Raw genomic sequence first — 15,454 nt, 5'->3', positions numbered from 1 at the left:
GTTATAGGTGCTGTTATTTCATAAGGACTGGGTCAGGATGAACTTGAATGTCAGTGTTCAAGGATATGGGGGGTGAACAAAAGGTTGACTCACTTCACAGCCTGGATATTATGGGCAACGTGAAGGACAACAATTCAGCATAAAGACTCAACAGTTCATTATCTCACCTCGTAGTTCTTTAGAAAGAAGAAGAAACTTGTAGGGAACATCCTCAAATTCTTGCTATCAAATTTACAAGGCTTCCTGCATCTGTACTAGTGCTCTCTGTCATCCATCTGGTCACTTACAATAGGAGTGTTCCTACTTGCAATGGACTGAATGTTTGTGTCCCCCCCAAAATTCATATGTTGAAATCCTCACCCCCAAAGTAATGGTACTAGGAGGTGAGGCCTTTGGGAGGTGATTAGGTCATGAAGGTGGAGCCCTCATGAACGGGATTAGTGCCCTTATAAAAGGGACCCCAGAGAGCTCACTTGTCCCTTCCACCATGCAAGGACACAGCAAGAAGATGGCCATGAACCAGAAAGCAGGTCCCCACCAGACCCCGAATCTGCTAGCACCTTGATCTTGGACTTCCCAGCCTACAGAACTGTGAGAAATAAACAGTTGTTTCATCCACCCAGTCTATGGTATTTTTGTTATAGCAGCAGAATGGACTAAGACATTTCTCTTTCAAAGACCTTCTCTTTCAACTTCTCCACTTGAGTTTCGGATCCTCCTCGTTTTCTCCAGGACTTTGTTCCTTCCCCCTCCTGATTCATTGATTTCTTCCTCTGTGCAGGATCACTCCAGCAGCAAACAGACATGGTGTTTCCAGTCTCAATGAAAAATAAATAAAACCTCCCCTTCCAGCTACCATCCCATTTCCCTGCTTCTCATCTCATCAAAATCTTCTGAAAGAGTTGTTACTCACACTACCATCTCAACTTTCTTACCTCCATTTCCCTCTTCAACTTATCCCATTTGGCACTTGTGAGGATCACCAAAGCCTTGCTGCCAAACCCAGTGGTCATTTCCCTGACTTCATCTTACCAAGCTACTCAGTAGCATTCAACATGGTTGACCATTGGTCCTCTTTGAAGTACTCTCCTCTCTCAACTTCTGTGACTCTTTGATACCAAGCAACGGGCTCCCTCTGCTTGCCGTGATCTGAGCCAATTAATCATAAAGAGTTAGAGATCGAGAAACGAAGTTTAATTAGACTAGCCGGCAAATCAGAAGACAGGTGACTAATGTCTCAAAAACCCATCTTCCAAGATTACAGAATCTTGAGGCAGTTATATAGGGAAAATGGGCAGTAAGGAGGGGGTCCAGGGATGTTGGTCTCCAGGCATGATGGGCTCCAGGCATCACACTGTTCCATTCTTCTGTCAGCTGTGATGGATACCTTGTAGGAGTGTTTCCCACCTGTGGTCAGCCTGTTCCTGGAGAGAAACTCATAGAACAAAGTTTTTAATTTATCAAGCTAATGGGGAGCACATATGTAAGCTGAGGCCATAAATCAGGAGAGCATGTGAATTTTTTAGAGCACGTGCAGAACAGCAAGTAGTCACACAGAGGAGGGGCTGGAGCCATTTAGTCTAACAAGATGGCCTCACTGGGCCAGCCCCCTGGCTTGGCGGTTAGGTGCATGCGCTCTGCTGCTGGAGGCCTGGGTTCGGATCCCGGGCGTGCACCGATGCACTGCTTCTCCGGCCATGCTGAGGCCGCATCGCACATACAGCAACTAGAAGGATGTGCAGCTACAACATACAACTATCTACTGGGGCTTTGGGGAAATAAAAAAAAAGATGGCCTCACTTATGCTCACTTACATCTTCATACTCCAAGTCTCTTCTTATATCACAGGTCGTTCCTGCACAGTCTCCTTTATTGGCTCTGCCTCTTTTCCTGGGCTCCCAAATGTGGCAGTGCCTCAAGGCTTAGTCCTGACTCTTGTCTATCTCTTCATTCCCTTCTTGGGTGACCTGGGCAGGGGTAATCAACTGTCCAAGTTTTCCCAAGACTGTCCCAATTTTATAACTGAAAGTGTTGCGTCTTGACCTCATCTGTCCCATGTTATTACCATCAAGGACCTGGCAGGAAGCAGATGGCTGACCCAAAGGGGCTTTTATAAGGTGTGGAGTTTATAAAGGTGTGGGTGAGGATAAGAGGACCAAAAAGAAATGATGAAACACCAAGGTCTAGCAATAGCTGAAAGCTTTTCTGACCCCTAGACTTGAAGGAGCTTTACTGGAAAGAGTCCTAACCATGGGACAGGGGCTCTCCAACAGGAATTATGGCCTTGGGGAGAGGAACACAGCCACTGCCCGGCCTCATTTTTACCTCATACTCTGGTCTTCCATCAGTTCCTCCCATTGTCTGAATCCAACCTGAAGCTTGAGGACAACGAAGTCCAACTAATGCATCTAGAGACGTCAGCCCCCGAGGGCATAGACAAGGTGGAGAAGGGTGGAGGGTAGATCTGGAGAAGTCAGTGGAGACTATCCAGCCACTTTAATCCAGCAGGCTTTAAATGGAATCCAAATACAAAAGACTCTCAGATTTATATCTTCACCCCAGATCATTCCTCTGCCCTCATATATCTAAATGTCTGCTTGACAGTGTCACTCAACTGAACCACATGCCAGCCAACCCAAATACGTACAACTGAACAAATACGTACATCCGAAATAAAGCCCCATGCTCTGGGAGGGTCGTGACTTTGGCAATGATTCTGCATGGTCTCCTATTTGCTGCAAATACACTTTACTTTGTGTGACAACTAGTTCTGGTGGAGAGTCTGATTTTAACTCACCAGGAAGCAAACCCACTTTGGTTCAGTAATGAATGGAACCCCAATCTTGCATGGCCTAAGCCAAAAAAAAGCAAGAGTTTTCCTTGATTCCCCTCTCTGCTCACCCACATACCCAACACATCAGAGGCCCTATCTACCCTGCCACCCTAATCCGACACACCGTCAATCCCTCCCCAGGTCAAATACTCTCTTCATAGGGCTTCCTACTTCACATTCAGCCTTCTCCAATCTACTCGCCATTTAACAGCCAGACCGATTGTTTAAAATTATTAACCAGCTCATCAGGCTTGTCTGCTTTAAATTCTTCATTAACAGAACAATGTCCAAACTCTTTATCTTGGTCCCCAACGCCCTGTATGAGTAAGAGTTTTGCTGTGGCCATCAATTTTCTATTTGCCCTTCTTCTCCACCCTGCTCTGTGCCCAGGAATGCTGATCTGTACCGACCACATCAATGGGATCTCTACCGTCTGGCTTCCAAGTGCATTTGGCAGGAGATGGGGGGAGGAAGATGAGTGGAGTACCCTCTACAGGAGGCCTCTATACAACTCTCTTCTTCCAGTTCTGGTAACTGCTTCCTCCCTTCTCCTTTCGTGCCTGGGGGTATAACAGTTCAGCTGTCACTAACTCCAGGTTCCTGTGCTGTCCCTTGGGGCTCCTCTACACCTCGCCCATGCCTTTGAAAACAGTCCCTTTGTAAATAAACCCTCCTTGAATTGTCCTAACTTAAATGTGTCCCCTGCTTCCTGACACTGACTTACACAAGCTAGAAGCCAAGAATTGAGCGGGTAGCTGGAAACTTTTAAAAAAACCTTTTTTTAATATGAAAAACCTCAAGATCTATTAGCATAGAAAGAATATTATAATAAAGTCCTATGGACCTGTTACCCAGCTTCAGCAACTAACTTATGGCCACTCTCAATTCATCTAGCCCCTGCCCACTCCCCATTCCTGCCGCTGGATTATTTTAAAGAAGACCTTGAACTCCTGGACATTCATCCATAAGTAGTTCAGTATGAGTCTCTAAAAAGTAAGAATTTTTTACATAACCACAATACCGTTATCATACCTTAAAATATAATACTAATTCACTAATATCATCAAAATATCCAGTCACTGTTCACATTTCCCCAATTGTCTCGTCAATATTTCTTCCTACGCGGTTTATTTGTACCAGAATCCAAACAAGCTCTCTTAAGTCTCTTAAGTCTCGAAATGTCCCCTATATCTACTTTTTTTCTTTTCCATTTTTTGGTTGAAGAAACCAGACCATTTCTCCTGCAGAATTTCTCACATATTTTATTTTTCTAACTATGTCCCTGTGGGGTCATTGAACATATTTCCTTTCCCTTGTATTTTCTGTAAACTAAACTGTCTTGATAACATTTAGAGGCTGGTCAGATTTAGATTTGAGTTTGTGGCAAAAAATACTCATAGGTGTCTGTACTTACTTCTACTAGCATCATATCAGGAGTTGCATAATATCTTTTTGAGTGCAATGAGCACACCTACTATCTAGATCTTGATTTCTAAATACCATTCTCCACTAAAAGGAACCAGGCTCCTTGGGGAAGTGACTGATACCAAAGCTGAGGAAGGAAAAGTACAAGATGAGCCTGAAATATCTTCCTGCACCAGAAAGTAAGGAAGTGCTCAAATAATGATGGAGACACATAAAAAGGATATGTGACCCAACTTGAATGGACTCCCACTGGGTGAATCTGGGATAATCTGAGCATCAAAATAAATAATGATATTAGTGAATTATAACCCATTGAATAAAATAAAGATCCATGAGTTCACATTGATGTGAATAGATAAGTGAGCAAATAAGAAGGAAATGCTCTTCATTACAGTAGAATGTCAATTAATATGTAACTTTATGTTTTGGTAGCTTTTTATTTTGAAATAACTTAAAACTCACAGAAAACTTGCAAAAATAGAACAAAAATCTCCCATATATCTTTCACCAAGATTGCCAGATTGTTAACATTTCACTATATTTAGTTTAGCTACCAAAGTTACATTCTTGTATAGTTGAATTATAGTATGCAAATTTTCACCCCCATTTCCAGACCAGTGCCTCCTCGTACATATATGTTGGTGCAGATATGAGAGAATATCCTTAAAAGAATCTCTTGAAAGTGGAATTAATGAGTCAAAGTATCTTAAACTTAAATAAATATTATCAAATTGCCCTCCGTATTAGCTTCCTAGAGCTGCTGTAACAAATTACCACAAACTTGATGACTTACAACAGCAAAAATTTATTCTTTCACAGTTCTGGAAGCCAGAGGTCTGAAACCAAGGTGTCAGCAGGGCTACAATCCTTCCAAAGACTCTAGGGGAGGGTACTTCTTGCCTCCTCCAGCTTCTGGTGGCTCCTGGTATTCCTTGGCTTGTGACAGCATCACTCCAATGTCTGCCTCCATCTTCACACGGCTCTCTTCCCAATGTGTCTCTCTGTATGTCCTCTCCTCTTCTTACAAGGATACTCTCACTGGATTTTGGGCCCAACCTAGTCCAGCATAATCTCATCTGGATTCTTACCTTAATTACATCTGCAAAGACCCTATTTCCAAATAAGGTCATAGTCTGAGGTTCCAACATGAATTTTGGGGGGACACTATTCAATCCACTATGCTCCTCTGAAATGTTAAATTTATACTCCAGTAACAGTGTGTGCATTTGGCCACTCATCGCTAACTCTGGGTAACATCCACATTGTTTAGCTTTTTAAAATTTTGCTGCCCAAGACCAGCCCCAGCCCCACGAAACTATCTGCTCTAAGACGGGACCCAGATATGTTCATAAGAACTTCCTTGGAGCAGCAGGTGCCCAACCACAACTGTGAATTCCCAGTCCAGTTCTCTTGTCCTGCAATTGCCTTGGGTCCACTGTTTCCTACATCTGCCCCAGGTGACTTCCAATGCTGCTGGGAGGAAGAGGAAGCGCTCTCCCCTGAAAGCCCCCTGCTTGGTCTGCAGGGCAGGGAGAGCCAAAAAAGCTCCATCCGCCCCACCGAGGAGGAACTGCAACATGCTGTGCAGATAAACACACACAAGCAACTCCTCTCTGGCAACCACAATAGTTGGCAGGGGAAAACCAACCAGGAAAAGATAACCCAACAGTTGTTAAGATCCCATGCCCCTACTCTTCCTTGCCTTTGTAAGAACGTTGCAATTTCCAATGTCTCTTTCTTTGGGACTCAACACTTCCACCTCCCTCCTCTGCCACAACCCTGGGAGGTCGCTATTATCATCCGGAATTTATAGACGAATGCAAACGTTTATAGAGGGGATTTGATTTCTCCAGGTCCCACACTGAATGTGGCAGAACTGGTGTCCTCTGCACGTCACATGACCCTCTTCACTGCTAAACATGTCCCCTTGCCTGGCCTTCTCCAGGCCTTTGTAGGTTAGATTGAGCTAACACAGGTTTGCTAAGATCACCTTCATTTTCCTCTTGGGCTGACAAATCCAAGGAAGGTTTTAGCCAACCACATAGCAGTCTCTCTTGTGGCCAGGATGGAGAAAGGAGGGTTGATGAGAAGCATTTCAGCGGGTTCTGTTCCATCTTGTTTTAAGGCTGAAAGGAACAAGAAAAAGTCCAAGGAAAGGTCCTTCAACATATAGATAGATAGACAGATAGATAGAGGTGTTAAATAAAAATAAACCAAAATAAAATAATATAAGTATTATATATAAATAAAATACTATCTATATATAATTTTATTTTTTGCATTTTAAACAGGAGGAAAATTTTCCTACACCACATATTATTATGGGTTGAATTATGTCCCCCCAAAAGATGTTGAAGTCCTAATCTCCAGTACTTGCAAATATAACCTTATTTGGAAATAGGGTCTTTGCAGATGATCGAGTTAAGATGAGGACATTAGGGTGGGCCCTAATCCAATATGACTATGTCCTTAAAAAAAGGGGAAATTCGGACATGGAGACAGACACGCATAGAGGGAAGATGATCTGAAGACACAAGAAGAATGCCATTTACAAGCCAAAGAATGCTGAAAGCTACCAAAAGCTAGGAGAGAGGCCTGGAACCGATTCCCGTTCAGAGCCCCCAGAAGGAACCTTGCTGCTGACACCTTGATTTTGGATTTCTAGCCTCCATAACTGTGAAAGAATAAATTTCTGTTGTCTTAAGGCATCTAGTTTCAGTAATTTTTTTATGGCAGCTCTAGGAAACGAAGGCAACTACCTTATAAGATAACAATGAGGATTAAATGAAATGATGCTTGTCAAGCACTGAGCACAATGCCTGGCACACAGTATTGTTAGTCATCCTTATTTATTTTATTTAACTCCATGTTTCCCTTTTCCAACCTTGTAATTATTTGTTTAATATCTGTCTTTCTGATGGACTGTATGTTCCATGAAGGTAAGGACTGTGACTACCTTCATTAATACATTCAACAAACATATATTGAGCTCCTAGCATGTGCTCTGTACCAATGAGTTGGAGATACACTTATGAACAAACTTGATACAGTACCTTTCCCATCTGCCCCCAAGAAACTTATAGTCTGTTGGGAGGGCAGACAATTAAAATAATCAAAAATAAATTTAAAAATATAAAGTGCAAGGAAGAAAATGGTGATTCTTCTTCATCAAGTGTTGGCCAAGCAGCAACTACCAGACCACCCTCCCTTATATAACGACTCTAAACACTGGACAGAATGGGAAAAGCAACTAGCTGAAGGCACTGCATAGCAATCCAAAGCAGGGAGATGCTAGAGGGGAGTTAAAACTTGAATAAGGAATCAGCACTAAGTGAGTTTCTCATTTTTTGTGGCTTTTAATTTAAGGAAAGGCCACAGTCTTGCTGGTTTGAAGAACCTGGAGTCAGAGTTTGTGGCAGTTTAGTGGCTGAAAGTGAGGGAAGAAAACTCTCGGAAAGGGAGAAGTCTCAAATTCTGTGTATAAACTCTGCCTAAACCTCTGGCTAACTCCTGAGATGTGCATGCACAATGCAGACTCTAAACAGCCCAATTATGGCTAAAATAACTGAACTGAGATTTCAGCTGCTTCCCAGCACAGAGGAGACCAAGGTTTCCATTTAAGAAAAACCAAAATAACTGCACACTTTAAAAAAAAAAAATCAATACTCTTCAGAGGAATATAACAAAATCTCTAGTTTTCATATCATTCACAGTGTCTAGGATACATCCTAAATTACTCAATATGTGAAAAATGGAAAAATACAACCTATACTCAAGATAAAAGACAATCAAAAGAGACCAACACCCAGAGGATCCAACTGTTGGAATTAGCAGACAAGGATTTTTTTTTTTTTTTTTGTGAGGAAGATGAGCCCTGAGCTAACATCCATGCTAATCCTCCTCTTTTGGCTGAGGAAGACCGGCTCTGAGCTAACATCTATTGCCAATCCTCCTCCTTTTTCTCCCCAAAGCCCCAGTAGATAGTTGTATGTCATAGCTGCACATCCTTCTAGTTGCTGTATGTGGGACGTGGCCTCAGCATGGCAGGAGAAGCGGTGCGTTGGTGCGCACCCGGGATCCGAACCCGGGGCCGCCAGCAGCGGAGCGCGCACACTTAACCGCTAAGCCACGGGGCCGGCCCAGACAAGGATTTTAAAGTAACTATTGTAACTATGCTCAAGGACATAAGGGTAATATGCGTATGATGTATGAACAAATAGAACATTTCAGCAGAAATATAAAAACCTCAAAAAAGAACCAAATGGAAATCCAACATCTAAAAACTTACAATATCCAAGGGCCAGTCTGGTGGCGCCGCAGTTAAGTGTGCACACTCCGCTTCAGCGGCCCGGGGTTTGCGGGTTCAGATCCCTGGCGTGCACTGACACAGCACTTGTCAGGCCATGCTGTGGCGGAGTCCCATATGAGGTAGAGGAAGATGGGCACGGATGTTAGCCCAGGGCCAGTCTTTCTCAGTAAAAAGAGGACTGGCATTGGATGTTAGCTCAGGGCTAGTCTTCCTCACAAAAAAAAATTTTAAAAAATAAAAATAGGGCCAGCCCCATGGCTTAGAGGTTAAGTGCACGCGCTCCGCTACTGGCAGTCCGGGGTTCGGATCCCGGGCGCGCACCGACGCACTGCTTCTCCTGCCATGCTGAGGCCAAGTCCCACATACACTAACTAGAAGGATGTGCAACTATGACATACAACTAGCTACTGGGGCTTTGGGGAAAAAAAAAAGAGGAGGATTGGCAATAGATGTTAGCTCAGAGCCAGTCTTCCTCAGCAAAAAGAGGAGGATTAGCATGGATGTTAGCTCAGGGCTGATCTTCCTCACAAAATAAATAAATAAAAATAAATAATAATAAAAACTTACAATACCTGAAATTTTAAAATTCGCTGGATATCTTTAACAGCAGATTGAAGGTGGTAGAAAAAAGAAAAGAAAGAGTGAGCAAACTCAATAGAAAGTATTGAATCTGAAGAAAAGAGAGAGAAAAGACTGAAAAGTAATAAACTGAGCACCAGGAACCTATGGAACAACATCAAAAGATCCAACTCACATGTAACTAGAGTCCCAGAAAGAGCAAGAGAGTGAACAAGGCAGAAAAAAATATTTGAAAAAATAATGGCCAAAATTTTCTCAAATTTGGTGAAAGATATAAAATTGCAGGTTCAAAAAGTTCAACTAATTCTAAGCAGGATCAATATAAAGAAAACTATCATTAGGCCCATCATAATACAACTGCTGAAAACCAAAGTTTAAGAGAAAATTTTGGTAGAAGTTAGAGGAAAATGTTACATATAGGGGAACAGTGACTTGGATGATCAATGACTTGTTGTCAGAAATAATGGAGGCCATAAAACAGTGTAACAACACCTTTAAAGCATTGAAAGGAAAAACCAGATTCTATATCCAGCAAAAGTATCCTTCAAGAACGAAGGTAAAACAAATTAAGGAACGAAGAGGGTGCTGAAGCAGAGAATGATGATGGTGGCATGGAGGTGGGGGGCCCATTTAGGTACAGTCATTCCAGCTTAAGTTGGAACCTGACAGATGAGTAGCAGTCAGCCTTGGGAACAGTCTCACTCACCACTATGTCTTAGCTCCAGCACAACGCCTGGCACAGGGTAGGTACATGCTGCATTTGTATCGAATGAACAAAGGAGAGAATGAATGAATGCAAAGTTGTATGGGAAAGGGATTAGGCTTTTCTTGACAGTTCTAGAGTCAGAACTGGCGCCAGCAAGTAGCAGTTGAAGGGAAAGAGGAAAGAGCTGTCAAGTAGAATTCTGATCATAGAACAGAGTATGATGGCTCGAGATTCCCTAGGGTATGGAGCAACTCTTTATAGAAGGGTGACAAAGAGTGGTACAAGCCAGGAGAGGGAGAGACTGGCTTAAAACCTAACCCACCCAAGATGGACAGGGAAGAGGCGTCCCAACTCAGGCTGTGAGTGGGCAAGTTTCACCTGGAAAGTGATCAGAGGTGAGAAGTATGGGTCTTACACTTCAGTGTGCATCAGAATCACCTGGAGGGCTGGTTACAGTTGCAGATTCCTGAGCCCCACCCATAGGGTTTGCTTTAGTGTGGCTGTGGTGGGCTCCTGAAATCTGCATTTTAAAGTAGTCTTTGGGTGATTTTTATCGCAGTGACTAGAGGACCACACTTTGAGAAACACAGGCTCACCACATTTGGTCACCATCCTTTAGAATATCCACAACCAGAGACGTGGAAGGCAAAGCAACTAGACATCCCTAACTGGAGGGCAAGGTGCTGCAACAGGAAATCCAGCAGAGCACGTCCCAAAAATGCACCAACCATCCAAAATCACACTATCAAAGGCTGACGGCAGAGAAAAAAACATTTATGCTTATTAAAAAAAAAAAAAAACTAGATAATTGCCACTATATTTTACTATTATATATATTTACTTCATATGTAAAGAAACAGAGATAGAGAAAGAATACAGGAAAGATATGTTTCAAAATGTTGAAAATGCTTACCTTTGATGATAAAGAAATGGAAATCTTGTATTCCTTTTGTGCTTGCTCATATTGCCAATTTTTCAACAATACATATATAGTACTTTTGTTTTTGTTTTTCCCCCTGTTGATTAGGCAAAACAAATTCACAACACAAGGCTTCTGGCATTTCCAGTGTCCCTAGTTTGCATTGTAAATGCACTTCAGGTATGTGAGTTTTATAACTTATCAAGGTAATAGGTTTCATTTAGGATGCTTTTGGCTGCAAGTAAGAGAAAATGATAATAAATTATTATCTCACATAAGAGCAAGTACCACAGTCAGCAGCTACAGGTCTGGCTTATTCAGTGGCTTCATATTTAACCAAAGACATAGCTTCTTTCTCTTTCTGCTCTGCCATCCTCCACCTGTCAGTCTGTCCTTGGCTGGCTCCTCTCACTATCCCAAGATGGCTGCCACAGTTCCAGGTATCACAAACTGACATGACAACCTCCAGCAAAAGAGAGGCTATGTCTCCCCATGCAGCTGATTTATTGTCAGTTAGGAAATCTTCCTCAGGGGACTTCTACATCTATCAGTGGCCAGAATTGGGTCATATGCCTCTTCTAAGCTAATCGCTGGCAATGGAATGGTATTGACTAACTTAGACAAGTCAGAATTTACTAGACTCACATGGGGGAGGAGTGGACACGAACAAAACCCAGGCTTTGCTTGCAGGAAAATGACTTTGGGTTAAGCAGCCAATTGGCTCTACTACACAATGTTTCTTCATTTTGCACACTTGAGTGTGCGAGATGAAAAGTCAAGGTCTTAATTTTATCAATCTCCCTTCACCAATTCATTCACTCATTCATTTATCAAATATTTGTTGAGTGCCTACTACATGTCAGATAGTGTGTTGGGAGGTATGTAAACAGTTGTAAACAAGATAAGAAAGACTGTCTTATGGTAAATGTATTTCAGCATGTGTTTTTGACAGAATAGCACCAAATATTTTTTAAAGGGGAAAAAAAGTGGTCCATGTGGGCAGGAAATAGACATATTCATGGGCTACAAATGAGAAGTGGGTTCTAGCTCCTGGCACAAGTTTCAGAGGGAAAGCTACCAGCCCTTCCCAGAAGGAGCAAGACAGATGTGAATGAGTTCAACTTGTTAGAAGGAAATATAGCAAAAATCTAGCAAAACTTGTAAATGCAAATGGCCTGCCAGCCAGGATATTTGCCTCTAAGAATAATTCCCACAGACATAGTCACACCTGCACACAAATACATTTGCACAATGATATTATTTGCAGTATAAATGGTCATGGCAAGAATGGAACTAATCCAAATGTCCATCAAAAGGAGATGGGTTAAATAAATTGAGAATGCCCATATAATGGAATACTCTACAGTCGTTAAAATAGATGAGCCAGATCTGCATGTGCTGATATGAAACCATCTCCAAGCTCTATTAAGTGCAAAAAGTAAGACGTAGAGAACTTGTGTTACCATGCGTGCTTCTGTGATCACAAACTACTCTGGAAGGATGAGAAAGATACTGCCTCTGGGAAACGGAGATGGAGGACTGGGGACAGGGGTGGAAGAAAAAGTTATTTTCACCCTTTTGTACCATATAGACTATTTTTTACCATGTACCAATATTGCCTATGAAGATTTTTGTGTGTGTGTGAGGAAGATTAGCCCTGAGCTAACATTCGATGCCAATTCTCTTTTTTCTGAGGAAGACTGGCCCTGGGCTAACATCCGTGCTCATCTTCCTCTACTTTATATGGGACGCCGCCACAGTATGGCTTGACAAACGGTGCATCGGTGCGCGCCCCGGATCCAAACCCACGAACCCCGGGCCACCGAAGCGGAGTGCGCGCACTTAACCACTACGCCACTAGGTCAGCCCATATGAAGATATTCTTAATCAGGCAAGCCAGAGCTTCAGCCCAGTCCTGGAAGAAGCACACGATAGAATTGAGCCTGGATAAAGGACCAATGACAGACAATACCCCCGCTGCAAGTCAAGATCTGTGCAGGCCTAAGGTGGACCCAAGATACAGGTCAGGTGGTCCCACCCAGGGGGAGAAGCAAAAATGCCAAGGCTAGGCCACCCATGGGTGTTCACAGACTGGAGTGAGCTCCCTGTCCTTGGGAGAAGAGGGATTGGGGCGAGGGCAGTGGGGAGACCAATCTGGGGATGAGATGGCAAAGGGAACACTAAATCAAACGTGTTCTAGAGCCGTGGGGGCCTGACGGAGAGGACAGCACCTGTAAAAATGTCTCAAAGGCACGTTTTCAGCCCAGAGCTTCTGAGGAGCTTTAACCCCTGAGTTCTGAAGCAAGAGCTTCCAATTTCCTGGCCCTGATCTCAAGTGTCTGCCAAGGGAGAAGTGAGAGTCACAACTGGGCGTTTTTCTCTACTACAGTTCCATGTTTCCAGCAAATGTGGTATCTCAGGAGGCCAGCTCAGCGGATGGCCCCTGACACAGACGACCTTACTGCCCTGGCTCAGCAGGTACCAGGCACTCAGTGCACTTCCAAACGTTATCTTATTTGATCCCCACAGGAACCCCGCAAGGTCGGTAGTAGTATGCCCATTTGGGGTGTGGGATACAGGCTCATGGAAGAAAAGTCACACAAGATCTTGACTCAAATTTCAGCATCACCATGACTTCGACTGCCATCCTCACTCCTTACAGCTGATGGAACACTGTTGTGGGTTGAATTCTGTCCCCTTCAAATTCATATGTTGAAGTCCTAGTCCCCCATACCTCAGAATGTGACTTTATTTGGAAATAGGGTCAATGCAGACATAATTAGATAAAAAAGGTCATTAGGGTTACCGCTAATCCAATATGACTGAATTCCTTATAAAAAGGGGAAATTTGGAGTCAGACATGAACAAAGGGAGAACGCCATGTGAAGACAAATGCAGAATTCGGGGTGGTGCGTTTACTAGCCAAAGAATGCCATAGATGGCCCACAAACCACCAGAAGGAGGGGAGAGGACTGTACCAGATTCTCCCTCACAGCCCTGAGAAGGAGCCACTGCCGCCAACACCTCAGTCTCAGACGTCTAGCCTCTGGAACTGCGAGAAAATAAACTTTTGTTATTTAAGCCACCCAGCTTGTGGTACCCTCTTACGGCAGCCCTAGCAAACTAATTCAGGCAGTATGTGCTGTCCCCAAAATCATTGTGGAGTCCAACACTGTGGGCATCTTTAATGCAGGCCTTCATCCTCCAACTGCCGCTGGACCTCTGGGTAGAACCCAAACCAACCTGGTCACTCTCCTGATTCAACCATTTCCTTCTTGTAAGGAAAGACTCAGCTATCCCTTCCCCACACCATCTTATGAGAGAGGGGAAAGGAGTCTTGACTGGTTCCCCTAAACAAAGCCAAGGCAGAAGGGCCCCCAGTAGAACCGCTCCTAGAATGTAGGAACTCTGGGGCCAGCCCCATGGCGTAGCGGTTAAGTGCGTGCGATCTACTGCTGGCGGCCCAGGTTCGGATCTCAGGCGCACACCGACGCACCGCTTATCAGGCTGTGCTGAGGCCGCGTCCCACATAAAGTGGAGGAAGATGGGCACGGATGTTAGCCCAGGGCCAGTCTTCCTCAGCAAAAAAAAAAGAGGAGGATTGGCATGGATGTTAGCTCAGGGCTGATCTTCCTCACAAAAAAAAAAAGAAATGTAGGAACTCTGCAACAAGCAGAGACTGACATCCCATTTCCTGGTTGGCTATCAGCTGAGTCCAGGGCTTGCTGGAAAAGAACATTGATGAGGGACACAATTGTGCTATGGGCAGTCGAAGAAGGGACAAGGACCACCTCCCTGACATCCCATCTTCTAGAGGGAAGGAAAACTAGACTCAGTTATGGCCACAGGCCTAGAGTCGAGGACATGAAATTGGGGCTAGAGGATGATTCTCCCAAGGGCCGATCCTTGCCTAGCGTAGCTGCTTGGAATTGAGTCCCTCATTGACAGGGATTATGGGGACCTCTGTCTACCCACCCTGAGCTGACAGACATCAAACTCGGTCAGTGGTGATGACCCTCAACAAGGGTCACTTCATCACCACTGAGATGAACAAAGAGGACTTCCAACTCACCCAGGTGGCCTCCCCTCCCTCTCCCTCACAGGAACAGAGCGGGGAAGAGGGAGGGGTACGTGAAAGAGAAGACCACCTCTACGTGCACATGTACCCACACACACACACATGTGCACACACACACCCGTGCACACACATACACGGGCTTGCTTGCTCCAAGCCATGAGAGCCTAAGGAAGCCTCCATGGGGGTAGAGGGAAAACATTAGGTAGAAGATGAGATTGAGGTTCTACACGGACAGGACCAAGTCTTAGATTAAACCAAACAGGACTGAAATGTTTGAATCGGGACTGAGATGTCATGAAGGGAGTCCCTCTCCAGGGAAAAAGAATTTAACACAGCATAAGAGTATCCATTACTGGAAAATTAAAACTATCCCATGTTCATACTTCAACAAGGACGGGTTAACAAAGCCCTTCAAGAGGAGATTCCTGCCCGTGTGGTGCCTCCTCTTCCGCCACTCTCTCCTCCATCTTCACCCCTCACCCTGTACTCTCCCACAATTCTTTGTGCCTTCTGGAATGTGCAGTGCTCTCTCAGGCTTCCATGACTTAGTTTGTGCTGTTCTCTCTACATAGCATAACTTCCCTATGTCTGTTTGCCAAACTCCT

This window comes from Ceratotherium simum, chromosome 21 (genome assembly GCF_057802395.1).
Source record: "Ceratotherium simum simum isolate JZ-2026a chromosome 21, ASM5780239v1, whole genome shotgun sequence".
In the NCBI taxonomy this organism is placed as follows: Eukaryota; Metazoa; Chordata; class Mammalia; order Perissodactyla; family Rhinocerotidae; genus Ceratotherium; species Ceratotherium simum.
This window is presented reverse-complemented; position numbering follows the sequence as displayed.